We start from the raw sequence: 7741 nt of genomic DNA, 5'->3' as shown, positions 1-7741 counted from the left end.
ATGCCCCACGTTCGGATTTTACTTGGCTTCGGAAGGTCCACGTCGCACCAGGGAGGCTCGGACAAGTGGTTGTACGAACGCACAGCGTAAGGCTGGAGCGCCCTGCATACCCTCGCAGGAAAGCCCAGCGTACTCCGCAGTTGGTGCCTATAAAAGGGGCCGAAGGCAACTCGTTTCTCACACCATTCAAACCTTCTTTCTCTCACTAGTTTCTCTCTCTAGCCTACCCTAACCCTCTAAAAGCCTAGGTAAACCCCCTAGCACCCGAAGGAAGTCCCGAGGCTCCGGGAGTCCCGAGAAAAAGAGTCTTTCGGTTCGGAAACGCTGCTCTAAGCGAAGCCCAGTTTTCCATAGAACCCGTTGTAAGTGAGCTATGCCTACGCTATTTTTAATATAGCTTTTATTTAATTATAGTAACGTTATTAGGAACTTATAATAAGTACTTGGGCTATTATTATGGGTTATATAAGTATTGTTTAACGCTTATATAGTAGTAATGATAGCTAGACTATTAATTAGTCTCGGTGAATATTAGACTAAACTCTAGTGGTAATGATACTAGGTTTTGTCTGAGGAAAATTGTGTTGAGAGTAATGAAGTGTTGTTCCAGTGCCGAGTCACCGCCTTATCAGGTGAGTGCATAGTTACTTTCATCTTACACATAGATATGAAGTATTTTATATAAATTACGTGCTATGTGTGCATATTGTCTGAATACTTGCTGTCTATGTTGGATGAACGATTTTATACATGTTTTAAATGATTTAAAATGTATATGTATTTTATATCTACAAAATATGTTGGGTAAAACATGGGTAGATGAATGATGAGGGATGAAGGCTGAAATAGAGGATCATTAGTAGTATGGACCTAGTGCCCTATAGGTGAACATTGGCAGCAATGGACCTAGTACCCTATAGATGAGCACTGGCAGCTGTGCCAAAATCTGTAGATGTTTTAGATCTACGATAAACATCCTAGCAGTTGCGCTCTAAGGATAGTATCGGCAGTTGTGCCTAATACAGAACATTATAACCATGACAGTAGCGTTTAAAGGACAGTACCGACAGAAGTGCCTCATAGAGAATGTCATAATTCTGGAAGCTGCACCTAAGTGATAATATTAGCAGTTGTGCTTGACAACTGTGTCATTGGTAACGATGGACTTCATGTCGTTTCCTAAAGATGATCCTGAGGAATGAATGAACGAGGAGTAGCTGATTCTTAGGGTAAATCCTTAAGAAGATAATGGGGATGGGTAATTGGGCTGATTGTTTATGTGACACCCCCATTTTCACAGCCAGAAAAGACCGATTTTGTTTATGCTTTATAAAAATCAGAGTGTCTCTTTTAATAAAAATGTTACGGAATTTGTTCCCAGTAAAACATGATAAATATGTTATCAAGGCATTTCCGAAGAAAAGTATTTTTATTCATTTTAAAACATTTGGGATGTCATCGTCAATACAGAAACATAAGCATAAACAGAAATTACATTCATTATCACTAGTGATTTATATCTCCTTAATCTCTCAGTGTAATGTGACTTCATATCAACACTTGTGATATAAATAAACTGAGTGTGTCATGTTGGGAAACCTGGTGAGTACATAGGGTTTTCAACCCACAATAATATAATTATTATGTTTAATCATCAAACAGTTAACCCAATTACCCATCCCCATTATCTTCTTTACTCTTAAGGATCTACCCTAAGAATCAGCTATTTCTCATTCATTCATTCCTAAGGATTATCCTAAGGAATAGGTACGAAGTCCATCGTTGTCAATGACACAGTTGTTAAGCACAGCTGCTAGTTCTATCACTTAGGCACAGTTGCCAGAATTGTGACATTCTATGTGAGGCGCAGCTGCCAGTATTGTCCTTCGAGCACAGTTGCTAGGGTTATCTCGTTTATTGATAGTATCGTTTTCGAGAGTCCACTCGCAATACATGTCAATGGATTTTTAGAGTACAATGGTGAACACATCGTTCACAACACCTATAGGTTGCAAGCCTACTAGTGTTCCACTGGACTGTCTAGAATAGTCTGTGGTTGTCATCCATACTCTGCTAGATGATGGGGCCAGCATTTGGGAACAAGGCTTCTCACATCATCCACGTCTCACCCTTACCTCATGGTCAATATCACCTCTCAACTCATCATCTAACTCATATTTCATCTACCCATGTTTTACCCAACATATTATGTAGATATAAATACATATACAGTTTAAGTCATATAAAAATTATATAAAATCATTCATCCAGCATAGATAGCAAGTATACAGATAATATGCACACATAATACGTAGTTTATATAAAATACTTCATATCTATGTGTAAGATGAAAGAGACCATGCACTCACTTGAAAAGGTGGTGATTCCGAACTCAGACAGCGCTTCGATTCTCAAAAATAATTTCCTTCGAAGAAACCTAGTATTATTACCACTATAGTTTAGTCTATTATTCGCCGAGACTAATTAATAGTCTAGCTATTATTACTATTATATAAGCGTTAAACAATATTTATATAACCCATAATAATATCCCAAGTACTTATTATAAGTTCCTAATAACGTTACTATAATTAAATAAAAGCTATATTAAAAATAGCGTAGGCGTAGCTCACTTACAACGGGTTTTATAGAAAACCGGGCTTTGCTTGGAGCAGCATTCCCGAGCCGAAAATCTCTTCTTCTCAGAGCCTTCAAGCACTTCGGGGATTCCGGCTCGTGCTAGGGAGGTTCCCTAGGCTTTTCGGGGGGTTTCGGGGCTAGAGAGAGAGTAAAGAGAAGAAAAAATGGGAAAGGTGTGAAAAAAATCAGGGTGGGAGAGGTTCTATTTATAGGGTGAAATATGGCTGAACTTGGTGCCACATGTCACCATCTGGTGGCAAGACTTGGGGAGAAAGCAATGGCCAAGATTGTGTCACGTCACCCATTTTCGCACAGCACACTTCCGACTTCTAAAATCCGTAACTTTCACATACGAGCTCCATTTTTGACGTTCTTTATATCCACACATAGTTAAAAATAAGATCTACAACTTTCATTTTGACTCCGTTGGCTAATTCTCAACCGATCTTAAATTTAACAGTACGAGAAAATTATATTGTTAAATGTCCACGTAAAATTCATAACTTCTACATACGGACTCTGTTTTCGTCTGTCTTTTTACCGTTGAGTTCCTATTAATGAGATATTCAATTCTCATTTAGTTCACGTAGGCCAAAAACCGCTTGAAAAATTCGAGTTTCGGGTTGTACACTGCTAAGCCAAATCTTAGAAAATTCATAATTTCCTCATACGAAGTCAGATCTGGGTGTTGTTCTTGGTTTAATATATACTAAAACTTTTGATTATATTTATAAGGCTAAAAAGTTCTCCATCGTAAATTCTCTATTTACGTCTCCCGGTGTCGTGTCGATTTTGCCGTAAAACTTCGACGGACCATAACTTCTTCGTTATAACTCGGATTTCGGCGTTCTTTATATGTACAGAACCCTTGAGACGTATTCTACAACTTATTTATTCTAAATAATCTTTTGTCGAAAAGTCGTTTTCGACCCCTATTATCTCTAAATTGACTGGTTCGGATCTACGGGCGTCACAGTTTAATGTTTAAACATAATAATTGTATTATTATGGGTTGAAAACTCTATGTACTCACCAGGTTTCCCAACCTGACCCACTCAGTTTATTTATATCACAGGTGTTGATATGAGTCACATTACACTGAGAGATTAAGGAGATATAAATCACTAGTGATAATGAATGTAAGTTCTGTTGATGCTTATGTTTCTGTATTGACGATGACATCCCTAATGTTTTAAAATTAATAAAAATATTTTTCTTCGGAAATGCTTTGATAACGTATTTATCATGTTTTACTGGGAACAAATTCCGCAACATTTTTATTAAAAAAGGTACTCTGGTTTTTATAAAGCATAAACAAAATCGGTCTTTTCTGGCCGTGAAAATAGGGAAGTCACAGCCACGAACTGACTTGCCGAGTTGCATGAACAACTCGTCGAGTCCCCCAAATGTCAAATCCATACAGTCGATTCTAATCAATTCCAATACTTCCAACTCACAAATCTGGACTCCTTAGACTAGCATTACACGTAAAGTTGCTAACTTTACGTGCATGCATGGTGTTATGAAGCTAAAACACCCACCACAAGCTAAAATGGAGGTCTAAGTCAGGGAATAGGGCCATGGTTGAATAAAGGTGGCAACTTTGAGCTTCTAAAGCTCAATAGTGCCCAGATCTGAAGTCCTTACATCCCCAAGAGTTCAAATCTCATAAATGACCTTGGAAATGGCCCAAAAGTGACAATACACAAGCTCAAAAGAAGATCTAAGTGAATAGAAGCCAAGGTATAAGCTTTTTACCTCTATCAAGTCAGAAATGAGTCCTAAGCTCTGGATCTTCAGCCTTCCTCCTGCAACTTCAAGTCCTTGCGTCCTTCTGCTAGCTTTAAATCACAAAAAATGGCAAGGAAATAGCTCAAGATCACTCAAGGTTGATTAGGGTTTTGAGATTAGGGTTTGGTGGTGATAGAGGTTGGGGTGGAGGCCAGATATGATGCTTAAATAGGGTGCAAGCCCTAAAGATTAGGGTTTCATCCAGGCTATCTGACTCGTCGAGTAGTTCACTTAAAACTCACGCATACTCTGCCTTCTACTCAAAGAGTTAGGGCCTCCGGCTCGTCGAGTAGCCCTTCCAAAATGAATAAATAATTAAGTTAAATGCATACCAGGAACCAAACGTTACACCCATTGAGAATGCAGTCTATTCGGGCTGCCCTGGGTATGTTGGCCTACAGCACAAAGCAGGTCCACCTCAACCCATCCCTAAGCATACAATCAGCACATAGATAAAAAGGCTAGCATGTATAAATAATCAAACTGATCTAACACGTCACTAATCATAGCATCATCCTATATACCAGGATACCGACCTAACAGGTCACTAAACATAACATCATCATATATATATATACCATGATACCAACCTAACAAGTCATTAAGCATATCATTATGCAATAACTAGGATAACAATCCAAAAGAAGGGTCGACATTGGTGCCTTCAACCCTGTTGAAATAGTGAGAAGAACTCACATCACAATGTCGAACTGAACTGAACTGAAAAAGATCAAACTCCCGAAACATGGCTCCAAACTCAAACACTTACAAACACCGTTGATCCAATTCCATAAACTCCCAACTTACCAAAATACCCTCAGAAGTCAAAGTGAGTCAACCCTTGGTCAAAGTCAAAGTCAAAGTCAACAGTCAAGGTCAACAGTCCATATTGACCCAACTCGTCGAGTGCAGCTTACTGACTCGTCGAGTTCCTTTAGAACTCAAAAACCATGAAAACTCGAGTCAACTCGTCGATTCCATGCAGTGTCCAGATGATCGGGAAAACCCTAACCAACTCGTCGAGTCATCTCACCCACTCGCCGAGTTCACTCAGAATCCAGAAGGCGGGTAAACCCTTTCCAACTCGTCGAGTTGGCTATGTAACTCGTCGATTTCCTTCAGCCCTTTTTCCATTCAGACGCTTTTAAGCAAAACCAAGGCTCCAAACTGTAGATCTAGCCCCCTAGGGTGTAGTTACCACGTAAAGTTGCAAACTTTACGTGCATGCAAGGCCTCAAGAGGTTAAAACACCTAAAACTAGCCTTAGGAAGAGGTTTATGGCCTGAAAAAAGGCCAAATTTTGATAAAGCTTGAGTCTTTATGTCCATAAGGGCCTAGAGGAGTCCAGATCTGAACTCCTCACTTCAAAACGTGCTCAATACCCGAAATGCCTCAAGAATAGGCTAGAAATGACCCTAAACTCTTGAATGAAGATATCTAACAAGAGAATGATCAAGGTAATGACTTTTTTACCTTCAAATGAATGCCAAAATGAAGTAGATGTTGGGTCTACAAGCTCCGTCTCGTTCCAAGCTTCTCAATCTTCAAGTCTCTTCAAGAAATGCACCAAACAAACACTTTTAGCCTCACACACACTCAAAATATGAGGTTAGCTCGATTATGGATTGTTTTTGGACGTGAAAGGTGATAAGGAGGCTAGAGGGAGGACTTAAGGTCCTTTAAATAGGGTGAAAACCCTAAAAATTAGGGTTTTCATGTCCAGCTTCAACTTGTCGAGTTGGGTCCTCCAACTCGTCGAGTAGGTCCTAGAATCCACCGGGCATTATCAGTTTCTACACGACGAGCCCCAACTCGTCGAGTAGGTCTGTAATTATGAATATAAAAGCTTTAAAATGTATACTTGGGAGTCGGGATGTTACAATTTTCAGGCCTATTAAGGATCAAAAGTTGTTTCTTCCTTTGTCCCTTTAATGTTGGCTTAGGATCCTCAAAACCCATCAATGGTATTATGTAACATCCTAAAAATACTAAGTAAAAAAAATTAAGTCAACCAAAACAACCATTCATTTACTCCAAAAGCCCATCAAAGTATAGAAAATATCAAATAATCATCAGAATACAAAACAATGACACATAATATAGAACACCGGTGGATGCGATGCAATCACGTCGAGCTCTTCCTTTTGGAATCGGAAGTACCTGAAACAAAAACATAGATTGTAAGCACAAAGCTTAGTAAGTTCCACAAGATACCACATACCATACATGTATTGGGCCTGTCCGATATTCATCAGGCCATGTCTGGCATCAGACCCCGCCCAGTATTACATAATGGGCTCCGCTCGGCATACATACAAACATATGTAAGAGTCACAAAGATAGTTAGCATCCTACAGACATAATCCATTGGTTCGGCATTGGTGTCTTCGACCCACAAGTACAGTGAAGGGACTCACCTCTCAGATGATAATCAACTGCTACTGCTCTCACTGCCAAAATACATGTGTTATACCCCACCTAGTCATTCATGCAAGGCAAACCATTAGTCCACCTTCCAAAAACTAAGAGTTGACCAAAAGTCAACTCAAATCAACGAGTCAACGGTCAAAAACAAAGTCAATTTTAGTTGACCTCCACGTCATGGCCATCTTTGACCACGTTGTGGCCTTCGAGTTTAAACCATATAACTTATGTATAAGATGATAGACTTTGTTTATTTTAAATTGTTTCTTTTTTTGCTTATCAAATCATGCCTATGTAAGATTATTGAATAATAAATAAAATTAAAATAATACATACAGTGTTTGTTAACATGGCTATCAAAATCTAGTTGGTGTTTCAAAATATGCTTTAAAATGATATATCATTTATACTTTACAGAATCGAAATCATATAACTAATATATGAATTTTATGCAGAAAAGTCCTTAAACAGTATAAATTAAATACATAATTTACATTACCTCAAAGAGTCAATTTGGCAACAACTTATTACATATTATTATTTTAGCCTTAAAATTAAGAATAAAAATAATATTTTAGATCAAATTTATTAAAGAATCCATAAACGATACTTTTGGTGCATCCACAGACCGTCTAAGCATATACCATAGATTTTCTTTATAAAATATACACCAAGTATCATAAAAGCATAATAACAATATATATTTATCCTATTCATTTAATAGTATAATAGTATTTGTAAAAGGTCAACTTTTATGAGCGATTAGTAAGAGAAAAAGACTGGGGTCCATTTGTACTTTGGTTATATTGAAAGGGTGCTTAAAGAAACATTTTTCCGCCGAACGCCGCCGCACCTGGCAACGGGTGCTCCTTGTCGTATTGTCACT

Source organism: Lactuca serriola, chromosome 9 (genome assembly GCF_051521515.1).
Source record: "Lactuca serriola cultivar US96UC23 chromosome 9, Lser_US96UC23_V15, whole genome shotgun sequence".
Taxonomy (NCBI): Eukaryota; Viridiplantae; Streptophyta; class Magnoliopsida; order Asterales; family Asteraceae; genus Lactuca; species Lactuca serriola.
This window is presented reverse-complemented; position numbering follows the sequence as displayed.